The following is a 20,437-nucleotide window of genomic DNA, read 5'->3' on the forward strand; positions in this document are numbered from 1 at the left end:
AAAGAAATGGTTAACAGCAGTCAGTAAAGTTCATGGATACCCAGATAGAGCAAAAGATGATTATGGTATCATCAAGGGCACAAACATAACTTGACATAGTTTGTAGATACAGGAAGAGCACTGGTCAAGACTATTGAATACTTTTCCTGGTTGAGATAGAGCTAGGATGTGACAAAGTGGGGTTTTATTCAGCTTGTTATGCTGCATATGAGTCTTACTGCCCTATACTAATACTGTGTGTACCTTAATTTCCCAGTGTACTGCACCAATGCTTTGGTGGTGGGAATTGGGTGTGTGATTTTTGCTGAGACCCTCAGGGCAGGTGAGGCTGTCCTACTATTTGCACCTATGTAACCTGAGACCTAGGAGGGGAGTGCAACCAGGTGATACCTGTGGTCAGGGAAGCGAGACAAAGAGAAGGAGGAGGGGCATCAAGAGGGTTGTCGGAGGTCGGGTGGCTGGAGGCTGGCAGTCTGCATGGGGGGACTGGAAGAGGGGGAATCCAGGGCATGTGGCCCAGGGTTCCCAAGATGGACTTGGCTGAAAGTAACTGATGTCTGTAATAGCAAGCTCTGTTCTACGCTGCATTCCCATTGACTAATAAACCTTCTGTTTTGCTGGCTGGCTGAGAGTCATGTCTGCCTGCGGAGTTGGGGTGCAGGGCCCTCTGGCTTCCCCAGGAGCCCTGCTAGCATGGCTCTATAATAAATTCCTTCTCCCTGAATAGACAGGACTAGAATCTGCAACCTCTTCTAGGTTAGATTTCCAGAGACAGTGGAATCCAGGGCTATGGGACAACTATTTGCGCATTCACTGGTTGAATTACTTGGGAGCTCAGCACCCAAAGAATTGATCTGATCCACATAGTGCTTTAAAAGAAGGTCTTATCTGGGAAAAGAGTAGCAAAAGATGTAAATTTAAGTATGTTTGGGACTACTTTAATTTACACTTTCTCTCTCCTTGGTGTATAAGACCAATTTAGAATTCCTTAGATACCAGTAGAGTGTATGTATTCTCAGTTGTTAACTCTTAAGCATTTGTTTGTGTTTGTGTTGCAGAAGTGTCTAGAGTCCCCAATTACCTCTGAATTTGGCTTGAGGAGTCTATTAGCAAACCATAAAATGGATTTAAACGTATTTAGCTCTCAGTTAGACTCTAATAATTTGTACTCTCCCTTGTCTTCCCAAAAAGGGACGGAAGAAGGCTAAATAAAAAGGGAATTAATACCAGTCCTCCAACAAAGCTTTGCTGCTTCTTGTCCTTCCAGCATCCCATATATGCACACCTATTTCCTGTTAGTTACACACAGCGAATGAGATTTTCATTGTTCACTTTGTTACTTTGATGGCAAAATCTCAAATCCATCTCACATTACAAAGACAAAAGAATAAATCTCACTTTTCACGTTCAAAGTTGGATGGCACAGGATGCTCTCTCTGCTCTCTCCTGCTGCCATTTTCCTGGCAGGGTTGTGATTTTAGGTAGCCATCTTAGAATTACTAAGAGAGTTGGATCCCGTTTTCATAAGGGCCTGTAATAGCATCCATTAGATTTTCGGTAAAATCAAAACACAGACAAATGTATGTTTCTAGTAGTTGATATAAAAACTTGTGTAGCTCTTAGCTGAATCCTCTAACAGTTCTTGGCCATGTACATACCAATATACAGACACCATGGTGGTCAGCTAACTGCATGCATATGGGATAGTAATAGAACTTGCAAATCTCTGTTAAAAATACTTGGCATCTATTGCTGGACCATAGGGGGAGACTCCATTAGTTATCAATAGGAGTAGGTCTTAAATTAAATTTTCAGGTCCTGCATCAGGGAACAGAATTGCCGTGTCAGAGACTTGATCAGGTCTTGCATATTCCAAACAGTAGAGGGCAGTAGAAACATACACAGAAGCTAATGTATTACAAAATTATAAAGGTTTTTGGCTCTGTTTAGAGTTTAAGCAAATTATTTGCACCAATATTACATAAACAGCTGATATATTAGAGGTTAGAAGATTGGGTAAATTGTTTTTATGCTCTTCTTCATTCTGTATTAGAATCTGGTATTAGCCTATAAAATTATGGACCTGTGGGCATGTATTTTGCATCATTCAACCTACAGAGAGACATTGTGCTGTGAAAAGAAAAGGAGTACTTGTGGCACCTTAGAGACAAGTACTCCTTTTCTTTTTGTGAATACAGACTAACATGGCTGTTACTCTGAAACCTGTCATTGTGCTGTGAGCAAATCTACTTCAGGATCCTGTGGGGTTTCCCGTGCCCTCAAGACTGCCTTCAAAATCTCAGGACTTTCACTGGTATAACCATGAAAGTACCGCTAAAATACAAAAGAGGAGGAATAAAGAGATGGGTCCTGTCCATGCAGGCTTCAAAGAAGTCTGTTCTGGGACTCACTTGTATTTGGATTCACTTGAAGCGGGGAACATGTTATTTTTTCTCTTTTTAAAAGAACCCTATTTGTTAGATTTTATTCAGTTATCAATGAGAAACCTTGGAATGGAGGGAGGTGGTCATCCAAAGGGAAAATCATTAGGCTTTTTGTTAGCCATTGTAGGAAGGTAGGCTCATAGGATTAGCGTGACATGGTCTGTTCATCCCCCTCCGCCCCTCACACAAATAAAGAGCTGCTATTAAGAGCTTTATATTGTATCAGCTAATACAAAATTCCTTTTGGCATCTGTAACTTTGATTTCATTGTAGAAACTTGAATACCAGTACAGAAGTAATATGATAAGATGGAAAACTGCTATTCTTACACGACCCCTTAGTCTTGTTCTAGTACCACAAAGCAAGCTGGCATTAAGCTGAGTAATAAGACACCACTGCTGCATGTTGTGGTTAATTTCTAAAGTCTGCTTTGTGATGTTATATCCTACCATCTGTGGCAGGAAATGTTAAATTAGTAATTATTCAGCTAACCTTATCATAGAAGAAGATTAATCTTTTGGTCAGGTAATTTTATACCCAGTTTAAATCTGATCCAAAACATTTTTTTTTTTGGTTAATTGAGAACCACATGTATAAAACACCTTGGTAGTTTGGGTCACTATAGCTCATTGTTATACTGAGGAGACCAAGCTACCCAAAATATAAACTTACAGGTTTCTAACTTGATGATGATTTTACTTTATTTTGGAGCTATATCATCCATGAAACTTCTAATGACTATCTGAAATTAATGTATTTATAATCCCTCTAGAGCCAGAATGGTACTGAACACATTTCAATAGTTTCTTGAAGTACATACCTTTATGTACATTTCAGGGAAACATTTAAGAATGAGCAAGTTCTGTTGCTTATATCTTTAGTATATTCCAGTGTGTATGTACCTGTGTCTTGCTAATGAAGTGTTTTATGTGTCAAAATAATTTTTAGGCCACACTGGATTTTTTTGAAGGAGTGTTAGGCTGTTTTGAAAAGTCTGGAAAAGAGCATATCCGTTTATTTGAAATGTCAAATGAAAAACTGGATTCTTGCTCTGCTCTGTTGCCTCCTGCAGAAGCAAAGTATTGTAGCAACATGTTTCAGCAGTTCTACCCCACCTCTCACTCCTTAGAGGGTGAAATTAATTTCTGGTGCAGAGGGTCAGCCTTTCTCATGACTTTAGTGGTGCTTAGGGGCTGTTCTGGTGATCAGCTGGTCGAGCAGCTACTGGCAGCCTGTAAAGGAGAAGGGCAAATAACTAGTTTTCATGTTAATTTATGTCAGTTTGGTGTGGAAATCCATATTACTGGAGGGCTGGGGGTGGGCCATGGATGCAAGTTTATACAGATGGATTCAGCACCGTGACCAGCACAACTGGCATGGAGGAGCTTCAACTGCTATTTGACCCTCTATACGTGGAGTACAGATGCACAGGGTTTCACCCTCACCTGACTTTATGCAGGTGAAGTGAATTTAATTCAGAATACACCTCATAGACTTGGGAATGGAAGCCTCTTTCAAACATCCCATTCTGTTCTAGATATCTTTCTCTATCACATACACCTTGTAGGTGGTAAGTTGCAAGGCTGCTACTAGAAAGTCAGGCTGACTAAAGAGCTTTTTTCTCAGAGAGATACACCAGAAATGTCTTCCATAAGATCCTTTAATGTTCTTCCAGGTATGACTGAGGTTAGCTTAAATAAGGTTTGTTATGCACAGCTATACCTAGTGGCTGAACAGTATAAGACAGTTTAGCATTCCATTACATCTCCCCCTTTAAGTTCTACACTTCTACCATTTACAAAATTTACGCTGTCTTGAAGTTCACTATGGATCAGTCTGGACAGGTGGATAGAAAGCTGGCTAGATTGTCAGGCTCAAAGGGTAGTGATCAACGGCTCGATGTCTAGTTGGCAGCCAGTATCAAGCGGAGTGCCCCAGGTGTCAGTCCTGGGGCCAGTTTTGTTCAACATCTTTATTAATGATCTGGATGATGGGATGGATTGCACCTTCAGCAAGTTTGCAGATAATACTAAGCTAGGGGGAGAGGTAGATACGCTTGAGGGTAGGGAGAGGGTCCAGAGTGACCTAGACAAATTGGAGAATTGGGCCAAAAGAAATCTGATGAGGTTCAACAAGGACAAGTGCAGAGTCCTGCACTTAGGAGGGAAGAATCCTATGCACTACTACAGGCTGGAGACCGACTGGCTAAGCGGCAGTTCTTCAGAAAAGGACCTGGGGATTACAGTGGACGAGAAGCTGGATATGAGTTAGCAGTGTGCCCTTGTTGACAAGAAGGCCAATGGAATATTGGGCTGTATTAATAGGAGCATTGTCAGCAGATCGAGGGAAGTGATTATTCCCCTCTATTCAGCACTGGTGAGGCCACACCTGGAGTATTATGTCCAGTTTTGGTCCCCCCCACTTCAGAAGGGATGTGGACAAATTGGAGAGAGTCCAGTGGAGGGCAACGAAAATGATTAGGGAGCTGGGGAACATGACTTATGAGGAGAGGCTGACGGAACTGGGGTTATTTAGGCTGCAGAAGAGAAGAATGAGGGGGGATTTGATAGCAACCTTCAAATCCCTGAAGGGGGGTTCCAAAGAGGGGAGCTCAGCTGTTTTCAGTGGTGGCAGATGACAGAACAAGAAGCAATGGTCTCAAGTTGCAGTGGGGGAGGTCTAGGTTGGATTTTAGGAAACATTATTTCACTAGGAGGGTGGAGAAGCATTGGAATGGAAGCACTAGGGAGGTGGTGGAATCTCCATCCCTAGAGGTTTTTATGGCCTGGCTTGACAAAACCCTGGCTGGGATGATTTAGTTGGTGTTGGTCCTGCTTTGAGCAGGGGATTGGACTAGATGATCTCCTGAGGTCTGTTCCAACCTAATATTCTATGATTCTATGGTCAGTTTGGAATCTTTGGGCGTGCCTACACTGCAGTTAAACACCTATGGTTGGCCTTTGTCAGTTGGATCAAGCAGTGAGGCTGTAAAATTGGGGTGTAGGCATTTGGTCTTGGTCTGGAGCCCAATTTCTGGGACCTCAAAAGAACAAGGAATGAATCTTCCTGCTGTAGGACTTTTTTGGCTTTTGTAACTGCTCTCTCAGCCAGCCCCAGCTTGTGGGTAATGTGGGCTGCTAATAATATGATCAAAATCATATTTTGTTCAAAATGACTTAAATTCTGGTGCAGTAAATTGTGGTCCATTGTCCGTCACTAGTTCTGGAATACCCAAAGGAGCAAAAGAACACTCCAGTTTTTTGATAACACTGCAACACGTTATGTCTTTCAAATATATTTTTTCTATATACACCTCTACCCCAATATAACGTGGTCCTCGGGAGACAAAAAATCTCACCGCGTTATAGGTGAGACTGCGTTATATCAAACTTGCTTTGGCCCCTTCTGTTCCTTGTTCTCTGACGGTCCCTCCAGAGACCCGTCCCATCCCTAATCACCCCCAGGATCCCTACCCAACCCCCCTGCTCCCTGTCCTCTGACTGCTCCGACCCCTATCTACACAGCCCGACCCTATCCACTTCCCGCCACTGGTGAGTGTGGGGAGGTTGGGGAAAGGACGCCCACCGGGCTGGGGCCGTGTCACTCCACTTCCCACCACAGGTGAGTACGTGGGATATCCTTTCCCCAACCTCCCTGCACTCACCAGCAGTGGCAGAAGCAGAGGAGCCCGGTCCCAGCCTGCTCCACTCCACCAGCTCCCAGCCGCGGCGCTCCGCTTCCCTCTGCCGGTGAGTGCGGGGGGCGTCCTTTCCCCAAGCCCCCTCCCCTGAGCGACATGGCTGGGGCTGGGGTGAGGGAAGTGGAGTGGGCTGCTCCCGGCCCCCCGCTAATCCCCCGGGCCACACTGGGGCCGGGCTGCTTCTCTTCTGCCGTTTAGTGGAGGGGGATCCCTTCCCCCAAGTCCCCTCCCCTGAGCAACACGGCTGGGGCCAGGGCGAGGGAAGTGGAGCGGGCTGCTCCCGGCCCCCTGCTAATCCCCCGGGCCACTCTGGGACTGCGGAGCCCCAAAAGTGCCCCACCACCATTCCTGCCTCCCAGACCCTGGGGGGGGGAGCCCCTGACTGCCCCCGAGACCTCTGCCCCTTATCCGAGACCTCTGCCCCTTATCCAACCCCTCGGCCACGGCCTGGCACCCTTAACACGCTGCTCAGAGCAGCGTGTCAGAGCTTTACCGCGTTGTATACGAACCTGCGTTATATCGGGTCGCATTATATCGGGGTAGAGGTGTACCTGGAAAAATAGTCCACTATGACCAGGTAATTATGTCCTCTGAAATTGCATGAGTCTGCAGCTTGTCTCTCCCAAGCTCTGTCTGGTAGAGGCATTTCTACACTTTAAGGTTCAACATTGTCTCTTGAGGTTATTTATACTAGATCACCTTTCAAAAGTCCAATATTCTCAAATCCTCTGTCAAGTTTTCCACTTTCTCACCAGGCCCATCATGGCTGCCACTCTGAGGCTGAGGAGGTTTCGGTCTTTGATCATATGCATGCTGAATGTATAGTTTTTGTAAGTTGTTTCTGTGGTGAACTGGTCCATGCAGTTCAGAATACCTGCAAGTCAAATCAAGGCTGTGTCAAGTGATTTCAGCTCTCTGAGGGGTTAAAGGTGATTTTACATCTACAATGACAGTCATATCTGCTCCTAAGTCAATTCTAAAGTCAGTAGTCTTTCCATGAATATTCAGTTTCACTCTCCAGGTAGGCTCTGTGTCATCACATGTGATAGCTCCCAGAACAATGGCTCTTGATTGTCTGTAATATGAGTCAACTCCTGACTGTGTTGGTATGACAAACAGCTGCAGAATGTCCATATTTTGTGTATTTATTACACCTTGTGCCTTTGGCTGGACATACATCATTTCTTGGGCTATGAATTTTTCCACATCTTGTACAGTTAGGCTGAAAGGCTTTGGTGTTTGGAATTTGTGCCTCTTAGTCTGGGAGTTCTCTCATTGAGAGAGTGCCTCAGGGGTTTTCTGATAATGACTTTTAGCTCATGCTGTTTACAGCTTCTAAGCTAATTTCTTGTTTTTCAGGTTTTTCAAGTTGCTTCTGCCTTTGGTTATGCTGTTTGACCAGACCAGACTGTTTTGCTATCTGTATAGCTGCGTGGGTTAAGTCTGTCTTCATCTGTAGCTGCTGTGAAAGATTCTTGTCTGTTAACCAACCCAGTGACTAGCCTGTCTCTGATATTTTTGCGTTGCAGTCCCAAAATCACAGTTTACAGCCAGTGCATGCAGAGATCTTATAAAAGATTCAACATTTTTCTTGGTTCCTAACTTCTCTGGTGAAAACTTTCTCTTTCATAAACAACATTTCACTGAAGTATAAAGTATGCATCGAACATACTCAGAACCATTTCATAGTCATCCTTATGACTGTCTTCAGTAAAGTCAAAGAATTAAAAGATATGTTTCCCCATAGCATAAATTCAAGAGCATATCTGTATGTCTCTAGTTTCCCTGTCGAGTTTGGTTGCAATGTGAAATCTTGCAAAATGCTGTTTCCAGTCTGTCCATTCTGAAGGTTTGTCAAAACTGAAGTTTTCTGGGGCATTTAAGAGTGGCACGTTGATGAGATCCAGCAATCTTTGTTCCTTTTTTACTTCTCTCTGCAACCTTTGCTGCTTTGTTCCTTCTGTTTCTGTTCACCTTTGGCACTAGTTTTCTTCCACCACCATATCATGTATACTCTTGTACACAGTACGTTGCAGGGCTACTACTTCTACCAGGTTAGGCTTCTGAATCAGATGCTGACTGACTACTCCTTCTCAAGCTTGTATGTAAAGCTTTGGATGTTCTGTTAAACTTAAAACTTAAGCCAGTAAAAGACCCAACAAATGGGATGTCTCCAAATACTTTAATAAAAGTAATGGGGAGGTTCGATTTTTCATTTCTTACAATATGGTCGCTGATCAGCTGGGCAATTGACTGTTTATATAGATGTATATTTTTTGCTGAGCAAAAAAATGAATTTAATAGTATTTTACATCTTTCCAGATATTCTAGTCTTATCAAAGACATGCAGCTTATACAATGTGTTATTGTTCTGTTGTGAGCTTTAAAACTGAGAGTTCACAGTTGTTCATCTATTGAGCTTTCCAAAAACATTATTATAGGTTAATCTGATTTTAGCTCCCTGAGTAATTTTGAACTGTTTTCATGTGATTCTGTTTCTTCATGTTGCAGACGTGACTCTTTGACTATACAGTAATGTGCACTATGGTTGAGATGTCTGTTACTTTGAAAACAGAAGTCACAGAACAGTATATTCACAACCCACTATAATATAGTGCATCTTGACATACTTTTGTTTGGCAAAATATAATCACATTTTAGAATATGATGCAAAACCCAGCTTCTTACACAGATCTTTTTTCCCCAATAACAATGCTGGAAAGCAGTCCAGCAGCAGTCTTCTGGGACTTTCAATTTTTCAGGTGATTTAAAATAAAGAAGGGGAGAAGTGTTGCAGTCCCTTTTTTACCTAGTAGGGATAAATCCTGATTTCTGTGAAGGGCATGCTATAGCAATAGGAGCAGACTGGTTTTCTAAAACGTAGTTATTTTGGTGCTATTCTGTGTGAGACACTCTTGTATTCTGGAACAAAAGTGGCTAAAGTAGATTTGTTACTGGCAGCCGCTTCCTTCCCCATCACGGGATATTTTTTATCTAGTTATTTTCATACATCTTGTATTTCCTCTCCCAGGTGGTAGTATATAAATCTCCGGTGTCGATAAAATAAACCTGGTGATGAAGAGAAGATGCCAATCTATGCTTCCTATAACAATGTCTCATTACTCTAATTCCTGTAATTAAATCATTGATTTTTATATAATTAGATATCTTACTCTCTCATCTCCTGTGAGATAATTACTGAGAAGAACAATTCTATCCTGATATATTGAGACCAGGAAACATTCAGCTTTTAACCTGCCAGTGATGTTGACCCACATGGTGTGAAAGAGGGGCACTTAGTTGCACCTGCTATATACTTAAAATTGCTAACTGCAAGTGTTCTAAAACACAGTCATAGCTTTCCAAAACAGTCGTTGCCCAAAGGTAGGGGAGATTTCTACCTGTTGGGATTTCTGTTGTTGTTTTGTTTGTTTGTTTTTGTTTTTGTGGAAAGAAATTTTTCCATTTGGCTATTTTTGATGTTGGCAAGAGTATGGGGGGGGAAACAGATTCTTTTAACCAACAGTCCGGTGAAAACAGCTAAAGGTTGACACTTACCATGGAAACAGTATTAACTGAGAACTAGTGCTTTGGCTTGGTTTAAAAATTTATTATTTTAACTGTCCATTGGGCACAAAGAGAAGAAAATGTCCTTAAGTCTAGAGGTATACACTTGAAATGTGTACACTGTGTATATATGAGTAGCTGGTGCACACATTTTTGTGTGCAGAGAAGTTATCATGGGACAGGCGTGAATGTTCACTCACATGTGCAGACACACACACACCTATTGCTAATATCTGCAATTGAGGCACAGATGAAAGAGGAGGCATCAAGGACTTAAAAACACCCAAACCATTTCTCAGTGAGGGTATAAATCAAAACTGTTCCAGACCTGTTTTTAATTTAATAATCAGACTACAAATAATAAAGAACAAATTTGTAGTGAGATAGATGCTACTTGACCACGGATGCATTATGCTGTTCTGGAAAACTTATGATTAAATAGGAAATACTGTGATTAAATAATGTTGCAGTTATGACACTAATCAACTAAATCAAAGACATTTAAAATGAACGGGGATTACTCTCTCATTATCTGACAGATTTTTCAAACAACAAATCCCCATATTGGACAAGGACAGGATATTGACTATAATATTGTCTTTCTTAGTTTTTGTTCGGAATTTAAAGTAGAAATAGGCTCAAGTCAGAAAATTCAGATCCAGATTTTAAATACTGCAGATTTCAGGGGTATTCAGATTTTGGATATTTCCTCAATATGGAGAGAGGATCCTAAATAGTATTGATTTATCTCAGTGGGAAACACTAATTTTTATGTATTTTATTAGTTAATTTCTGAGTCTGTTTCTCTGGAACCATATAATATTGGGGTTTCTTCTTGGGGTTTAATCCAGAAGAAAGTTGATACAATATCAGAATGTAAGGTCCTTATAGTAATATTAACTTGTCCAGATGGCTTATATAGAGTACATGTGTATATATGGATAATATGTGGTAAAAATTTAGTATCCTAACTTGTAATCAAAAGTATTATACATGTGCAATGCAGACAATCTTGAGTTTCCATAAGGACCTTAACTTATCCATTCCATGACATGTTTGTGTTCAAATCTTCAATCGCGTCCCATGAGTGTCCCTTTCTTGGCATGCTGATGGAATGATCCATGCTTGTTTATACAGCACATTCTGTTGTCTGGGCTTGTGATCTGTCTGTCACACTCCCTTTCCTATCCGTAGGAATCTATAACTCCTGTTCTTTATTTTCATTGTAATATGTCAGTGTTACAGAACATGCTGAATTCTAGGTAATATTAATCGGAACTGGGCATGCTCTCTGTACATGGTATAAAAATTCAGTCCTTCCATTCTAGTGCTAGCCTACCCTTATCAGCATATTTGCTTTAGTTGTCATATCATGTTACCTTGGATTTATATAATACTACATGATTTAAGATAAGAGGATAACCTAATACATAATGTGATATGATACAACTAGAATTTTTCTTTGTGTGTTTGTTATTCAAGCAATGCACATAATCAATATTTTAGTGTGGTAGGGACACTGATTACTTACTACTTAAATTACCTTAGGAAGCTCAGGATTTTGTTATTATACAGCTTGACTGTATTTAACATTTGGATTTTACATTCATGGAATTAGACATTTGGTTGCACAGTGTGTCTGTAATACTCTATGGCAGTGAAAATCAGATAATGCATAATCATACAAATATACTTTTAGAGTCGATGAAGTCATTTTTTACTCGAGGGCTATTAATTCATTTGTAGTATTTTGAATGTATTTCTAAAAACGTGTTAATCAGAAAACATGCAGTTGCTGATGAGTTTACTGTTACTTATGCTTTCAAGGCCAGGTTTTCATTCTCGTTATTTTTGTGGTGGGGGAGCCTCAGTTTTTGCAAGCCCAGGATAAAATGTCAAAAAGCATTTAGGTGACTTTTGGTAATACTTAGTCTTGTAAGTCACATAAGTGCTTTTGACAATTTTACCCACAGAGTTTTGTGCCTGAAGAGATGGAGGCCAGTGTTTGAAAATGTGTTACTTCATTAATATACGGGGGAGGGACAGAAATGGTTCCTAGTAGTATTTGGAAGAAATACATTTTATTTTTGAATGATAAACTGTGCTTCATGTTCCAAAAGAGAAGTAAAAAGATAGATACAAATCCAGCATGGAGATAATCAGTTATTTGTTCCCTCTATACTTTTAAACAAAAAGACATCAAAGAATAAACATCCTTGTCCAGATTAAAAATGATTGACACCAGAAAAAAATAGTAATGAATGCATACATATAATGAAAATAATTAGTAAAATTATTGTCAAATTTGACAATCATTTTTAGGAATATAAAAACCATGAAGGGCAGTCACATTTTTAAGGCTCCGTGACTGTCTGCTACAACTTTAACCTGCTGGTTTCCATCCGATGTAATCTGTTTATAATTGTTCAGCTCAGGCTGAAGAGGATTTTACTAAAAACACTCTTTAAACCTTTGAATAGGGACTCAAGAAGTGTCCGTGTATGTGAGAATGGAAGCAGGCACGAAAACCAAGAATTTTCTGTACCAATGAGGATTAGGCAGAACTAAGGAGGGTGGAATGGAGAATGAATCACATGGAACGCATTTTGGCAGATGATTCAAGGGTCAATCACACATGCTCTTTCTAAAATAATAGCCAAAAGCCCATATATATAGTTGCTGTTGGATAACTCTGCAGCTACAACAGTTTGTCCTGTCTTCAGATTCATTGGTTTCAGAGTAGCAGCCGTGTTAGTCTGTATCGGTAAAAAAAAAAAGGAGGACTTGTGGCACCTTAGAGACTAACCAATTTATTAGAGCATGAGCTTTCATGAGCTACAGCTCACTTCATCGGATGCATACAGTGGAAAATATAGTGGGGAGATTTTATAGACACAGAGAACATGAAACTATGGGTGTTACCATACAGACTGTAACAAGAGTGATCAGGAAAGGTGAGCTATTACCAGCAGGAGAGCGGGGGAGAGAGGGGGAAACCTGTATTTCACTGTATTTTCCCCTGAATGCATCCGATGAAGTGAGCTGTAGCTCATGAAAGCTCATGCTCAAATAAATTGGTTAGTCGCTAAGGTGCCACAAGTACTCCTTTTCTTTTTGCGAATACAGACTAACACGGCTGCTACTCTGAAACCAGCTAATTTGCTTGTGTTTCTTATTTAATTTTCTTAATTAGCTTTAGGTAGAACTCTGCCATGGCTGGAAATGTCACGTTCTTTGTTAATCCATGGCCACGTAATCATGAGTAAGATTCATTTCATGAATTCTTAAGCAAAGGAGCTATCATCTTGTTTTATGTGCTGTCATTTGTCACTATCCTTCAGTGTTAGTGTTGTTAGGTTTATGTTATCCTTTGCCTTATTTCTGTGTAATTGCAGAGAACATTTATTATAGCTTCAGAGTTGACTTGTTGTTTCCTAGTTGAATGATTAACCTTATATGATTTATAAATATGTAATAATTCACCAAAATTCTAAATATTTATTTTTAAAAGGGGAATAATGCTTCATTCCTTCTAGAATTTGAAGCACATGCTCTTTTAAAACACACAAGGTATTTCCTATCTTTCTGTGATTTCTTCTTTTAAAAAGAAGTACGTAGCCTCCCTGGGTAGTGTATAGACCTCAGCTGCATTCTTTCCCTTTGACGTGATAGAGTAGCCAACTTTTTGTTATGTTAGAATGTTGATTCTTTTGGAATATTTTGGATTTTTAGGGTTTTCAGACTGAGGCCTGGTCTACGCACAGTTTTTGTACTGGCATCATTATGTCCGTTGCGGCCATGGGTTCTGGTTTTTTATTTTTGCTTTTCTTACTGATGGTATATGATGCAACCCCTATTATGGATGCAGTTATACCAGTATAAAGATGCCTTATACCAGCATAGTTTATTCTCCATGCCCTCAGGGTATAAGCTCTCCTGATATAAGTGCCTTCATACAGGTATAATTGTGTCCATTCTAGGAGGGTTGTACTGCTTTAACTATACTGGAATAGTAAAGCAATATAACTTTTGTAAGTAGACCTGGCCTAAAAGAAGAATACTTCCATTGTTCTTGCTTGCAAAGCAGAGACTGAAGAGGCAAAGCACACTCAAATATAACAGTACTTAAACCCTTTGGAGTAAACTGAAAGGATTTGGGCAATTACATGTGTCAAGTTTTTATGGGGTATACAGAATATTCTACAGTTCATTTATTAGTACCTTATGAAACATTACCATGTGAACAAAGTACATTTTGTAGTGCTCTATCCCTGACTTTTTATTATGTGTCTTTCATCATTAATTCATCATGCTTGTCCTAATTAATAATGTGGATTAGTTTATTCTGTAAAGTAAAATGTACTGAGTGTTGCCTCCAATTTACACATCTGCTGTTTGGCTGTCTAGACCAGAGTTCCTCTGGCATTCCATTCTGTCCTTGACTTGTTGCTGATAATGTTTTGCCCTGGAACTTAACAGCAAGAGGTGTTCAATTATGTTCACTGTAAAAGGGGAGAATGTGTTTCAATTAAGCATTTCCATTGTGTCTTCATATGAGAATTCACAATCTGGTTCTGCTTCTAAATTAAAAAATGCTAAAATGCAACTGTTATGGTTTTAAAATAGTCCTCTACTTTTTTCTCTCACTTTTATAAAAAATCTTGGCTATAATTTTGAGGATGAGATTCTGGGCTTTTTCTTTTTCTTTTTTTTAATTCCCTGAAAGAGATTCAGAGATAGCATAATTACATATTAATATGATTAGGCAATTCATAGATGTATTTAGGTTTAGTAATGATATATTATGCATGTCACCAGCTATGCTTAAATATTAACATCACGTCCAGTAAGAACATTTGACTTTTATGGTATTCTCTCTTCTCTTTCATCAAAGAGAAAATACCACCTTGGCAAATGATCTTACTGGATCTCACAAGTCATGCACTGGTCATAATAAATATGTTGGTTCTGTTAGTAATAGGTGGAAAAAGAAGAACATTGTGCTTAACAACTGTGGGGGAGGAGGGCGTAGAAGACAAGTTGTTTCTACTGTTACTGTTGGTAATTTTTCCTCAAAAACAGTTATTTCTTGTGAAAGTACATGCTCTGTAATACTCCCAAAGTTAGTGAAACTTACTGTATTGGCCACTGATGCTCATTTGTGGGATGAGTACCATCAACTGTGGTCCTTGAAATACTTGCTGGTGATCCTTGCTCTCAGCTGCTAACGCACATATTAAAAGAAGTTAAAAGTATTACTTTTTTCATGTCAGCAATTGCTGTAGTAGCCACAGGGATGTCATTATGATTGCAAATGATCGTGAAGGTGGTTCATGTACTCATGAATGAGAGGGGAGGAGTCCATGAGGGAGACGCTCTCTACCAGAACAGTGTGAGAACCCGTGGGGTGATTTCCTGTGGGATTGCTATTTGAACTTGGAAGCTGCTATAACTTTTTTCCTCCAAGATTTCAAAATATACTTTCTAAATATGCCATTGCCCCCTCCTTCTGCTTTCTATCCTTTTGTTTGACGGTAGTTTGCATAAACTCTATTTCTGCACCTAGTTTAATGATGCCACCAAATTGTAGGGAAGAGTACACTGACATCAAGTCATTTTAAATGAGGGGTCATGTTACTCCTTTTTCTCTAGTAAAGGGAAGTTCAGAAAAGATCAAAATTAGGATAGTGAGGTGGAATAGCTTAAAGTACAAGACATTAACAGTGTTGTCAACTCTTGCGAGTCTCGTGGTAATTGATGTTTTTCTGCAAGCCCAAGCTCTGTGAGTCAGGTGATTGTGTGACAATATCAATTTTTGATTAAAAAAAGTTTCATGGTTGTGGAGAAAACCATGAAAATGTTCACCAAGTATATAGTAGGGGCTGAAAACCAAAGCACCCAACATTTATTATATATATTTTTTTAAAAATTGTGATCTTTAAATCAATCTCATAATTTTATGGGGTTCAACTCATGATTTTCGAATGCTTGGGACTGGCAATACTACATGCACTTAAAATCACAGATCACAATAAAAGAACAGTTGCTCAGTCTAGAGTCTGTTGTCCAGGTCACAAAAAACAGTGCCAGGTTTGACATGATTCTGCATGATTTACAGTCTGCACAAAGAGGCCCAAAGTTTGGAAAAGCGGAGATGTCAGAAGTGAAGTGCCTTAATATTAACACGTATACATTTATGCAACACTTGTCCATACTATTTCCAGGTGTAGTCATTGGCACCAGTTCCTCAGTTTTATGAGTACGGACAGTCATCTACAGTTATTAAAATGTGGAGGTAACTACAAGGCTGACTTCTTCAGCTTTTGACAAACAACAGGGTGTGTGAGGTTATATCTTTTATTGGACCAATTTTTGAGCACACACAGAGCTCTTCTTCAGGTCCGGGAAAGGAACTCTGAGTGTCACAGTAAAAGGCAAGATGGAACAGATTGTGTAGCGTAAGTAGTTAGCACTTATTGTAAGGGACCATTCAAGGTAGAGTCACAGGACAAAAAGAGGGAGTTAAACATTGGATTGATAGTTTAATTCAACAATCTGTAAATCACTAACCCCCTCTTTTTGTCCTATGCCTGCAGAGGTGTTAGTGGGCCACTCTACCTTCAGTGGTTACAATATATGCTAACAACTTATGCTAAATAATCTATTCCACCTTGCATTTTGCAATTGATGCTGGGAGTACCTTTCCAGGACCTGAAGAAGAGCACAGAGTAAGCTTGAAAGCTTGTCTCTCTCACCAACAGAAGGTCCAATAAAAGATATTACCTCACACACCTTTTCTCTCTAATATCCTGGGACTGACACTGCTACAGCTACACTGGTTTCAGAGTAACAGCCGTGTTAGTCTGTATTCGCAAAAAGAAAAGGAGTACTTGTGGCACCTTAGAGACTAACCAATCTATTTGAGCATAAGCTTTCGTGAGCTACAGCTCACTTCATCGGATGCATACTGTGGAAACTGCAGAAGACATTATATACACAGAGACCATGAAACAATACCTCCTCCCATCCCACTCTCCTGCTGGTAATAGCTTATCTAAAGTGATCACTCTCCTTACAATGTGTATGATAATCAAGTTGGGCCATTTCCAGCACAAATCCAGGTTTTCTCATCCTCCCCCCCACCCCCACACAAACTCACTCTCCTGCTGGTAATAGCCCATCCAAAGTGACCACTCTCTTTACAATGTGTATGATAATCAAGGAGGGCCATTTCCAGCACAAATCCAGGTTTTCTCACCCCCCACCGCCCCCTCCAAAAACCACACACACAAACTCACTCTCCTGCTGGTAATAGCTTGTCCAAAGTGACCACTCCCCTTACAATGTGTATGAAAATCAAGGTGGGCCATTTCCAGCAGAAATCCAGGTTTTCTCACACACACCCCAAAAAAACCCCCACCCACACACAAACTCACTCTCCTGCTGATAATAGCTTATCCAAAGAGACCACTCTCCCTACAATGTGCATGATAATCAAGGTGGGCCATTGCCAGCACAAATTCAGGTTTTCTCACCCCCCCACCCCCATACACATACAAACTCACTCTCCTGCTGGTAATAGCTCATCCAAACTGACCACTTTCCTTACAACGTGTATGATTATCAAGGTGGGCCATTTCCAGCATAAATCCAAGTTTAACCAGAACGTCGGGGGGGTTGGGGTAGGAAAAAACAAGGGGAAATAGGCTACCTTGCATAATGACTTAGCCACTCCCAGTCTCTATTTACGCCTGAATTAATAGTATGCAATTTGCAAATGAATTCCAATTCAGCAGTTTCTCGATGGAGTCTGGATTTGAAGTTTTTTTGTTGTAAGGTAGCGACCTTCATGTCTGTAATTGCGTGACCAGAGAGATTGAAGTGTTCTCCGACTGGTTTATGAATGTTATAATTCTTGACATCTGATTTGTGTCCATTTATTCTTTTACATAGAGAATGTCCAGTTTGACCAATGTACATGGCAGAGGCGCATTGCTGGCACATGATGGCATATATCACATTGGTGGATGTGCAGGTGAACGAGCCTCTGATAGTGTGGCTGATGTTATTAGGCCCTATGGCTAAGTCATTATGCAAGGTAGCCTATTTCCCCTTGTTTTTTCCTACCCCCACCCCCAGACGTTCTGGTTAAATTTGAATTTATGCTGGAAATGGCCCACCTTGACAATCATACACATTGTAAGGAGAGTGGTCAGTTTGGATGAGCTATTACCAGCAGGAAAGTGAGTTTGTGTGTGTGGGGGGGTGTGTGTGTGTGTGAGAAAACCTGGATTTGTGCTGGAAATGGTCCACCTTGATTATCATACACATTGTAAAGAGAGTGGTCACTTTGGATGGGCTATTACCAGCAGGAGAGTGAGTTTGTGTGTGTGTGGGGGGGGGGGGGGGCAGAGGATGAGAAAACCTGGATTTGTGCTGGAAATGGCCCAACTTGATTATCATACACATTGTAAGGAGAGTGATCACTTTAGATAAGCTATTACCAGCAGGAGAGTGGGATGGGAGGAGGTATTGTTTCATGGTCTCTGTGTATATAATGCCTTCTGCAGTTTCCACAGTATGCATCCGATGAAGTGAGCTGTAGCTCACGAAAGCTTATGCTCAAATAAATTGGTTAGTCTCTAAGGTGCCATAAGTACTCCTTTTCTTTTTACAGCTACACTGCATTTTTCAGCTTTGTTTTTTGTCTCGCGTCTTCTTGTATCTTTTCCAAAGCAGCTGTTCTTTCATTGCTTTATCTCTGACTGTAAGGTAGGAATCAGCGATATTGACTACAAGGGTCAAGCTACCTTATTGTTTTACCACTATTAAGCCATACAGGTGAATTATAATTATTTCTATATGTCGCTGTAAGAGTGTGCAGACCTATAAGAATATAGACTGTCACTGCTTTGAGGGGCTTTCTTTAAAGATGTGTAATATTCAGATACTTCAGTGAGAAGTAAAACATTCTTGAATTTTACTTAAACTTGGGCCTTGCCATAAAACTGGGGCCCAATGTGTCATCTATATGTTTTTGCTTACCTTCTTTACCACACATAGAATTCACAGACTGGGAAATAAATCTTCTGTTATCTCAAACACTTATCTCTGTTTGACAAGGAAGACAACACAGCTGGATAAATAAGGATCAAATGTACTGACTTCTCTTGTTTCCTAAATCAGTTTGGTGCAATAGAAAATGCAGAGCTCTGTTAAATGTTTTTTCATACTATTTGTTTTTCACTGGGCATAGAGAATTCTCTTGTGATGAACTTGTGTGAAGACTTCAGAAGCATATCTGTCATGTCACAAAACAAAAAAAGTGAATATGTGACAGAATGGGATCACTGACCTATTTACCAAAAAGCCAAATATATTTTAATATAATTCTTGTGGTATAAATTCACTTGTTTTTCAAACTTTGCCATGTTGGCTATTTGGAGATAGCATTTGTTTGTTGAAATTTATATATTGGAAAGACGTAATGTCAACTGTGTGTGCACACGTGCATGCACACATGCACACGCAAACACAATAAACTTTTATTTCTGTATTTTAAGTAATTTTAATATAAAACATTCATATTGTCTTGTCAAACTGCATGCAATGCACAATGTGTAAGTGTTTCTCTCATGGTTTTGGTTAGAAGTAAAATATTTTCAATATAACAATATAATGTAAAGAGCCCATGTGACTTAGGAGCCTAAACTCATTTTCAAAATGATTTAGGCATTTTTGAAAATTTTACCCATTGTCTTTACCAGTAGTACAACTATTAGCGTATTTGGGGCATAATTAATTAAACTATAATAATATGCAGGGTTTTTGTGTGTGTTTCATGGAGTGCATAGTGTTCTAACAATTCATAAAAGGAAAACTCAAACACAATCTCAATCATCATTAGGGAAGACTTGTAAGTGGAAAGTAATAGCAGCCTTGTGAAACTGATCACATTCAGAAATGGAATAAGCACAGGGCATTTGAAAATTACATAAGGACCCAGTCAGGCAAACAAATACAGTACAAGAATATTTGCTTCTGCGCAGAGTAATTTGGTGCTGGGCAGCAGTAACTATGCTTGAAGTGAAACTGTTGGATTTGGGCTGGTAGGTTTTGGCTTCTACTTTGCTGAAGCATGATAGTAGTAAGAGAACAGAACATTCCCATTAGGTTGTGGTGGCTGAAGCACTTCTTTTGGTCAGGAGTTCAATTCTTCTTTGAATCACCCTTCTGAAGTCACAACAAGGAATTTAAACATAATAGTAGAGTGCACCTGTCTTTAAATGACTGCTCAGTATCTGAGCAATACGTTTCAGTCAAAAAGTTCTCACTAACTTCTCATTAAGATGTTTTGTGTTAAAATGACTACTGGAGAGGGTATGCAGCTCTGACAGAGCTACCATCCCCCTCTGTCAGGTTAAAATAGGTATCTGGTGGGTGCCTACATGGAAGCTGAAGATCCCGTATCCTTTTATGAACAAATAGCCATGGCAAGTTTGATTCATGCAGCTAATTATTATACTACCTCTGAATTATGCCTAAAACTGGGGTTTATAATTTGGATTACTGTGAGGTGATATGAGGAGGTGGGAGGATAGGAAGAGGAAGCAGACCCTAATATATAGTAGCTAGATAGAATATGCCAATAAGAAAACAATGGCACAAACAAGTGAATATAGAACTAATAGTCACATGTAGCTGTTATCCTCTTGAACTATTAATA

At 40.0% G+C, this 20,437-nt stretch overlaps 1 protein-coding gene across 1 annotated transcript in view; it reads left to right on the forward strand.

Moving 5' to 3' along the window:
- Positions 1-20,437, forward strand: part of ARHGEF3 (Rho guanine nucleotide exchange factor 3) — a 312,784-nt gene that overhangs the window by 120,231 nt on the left and 172,116 nt on the right. The gene's annotated exons all lie outside the window — the stretch shown is intronic.

This window comes from Lepidochelys kempii, chromosome 7, assembly GCF_965140285.1.
Source record: "Lepidochelys kempii isolate rLepKem1 chromosome 7, rLepKem1.hap1, whole genome shotgun sequence".
NCBI classification, from domain to species: Eukaryota; Metazoa; Chordata; order Testudines; family Cheloniidae; genus Lepidochelys; species Lepidochelys kempii.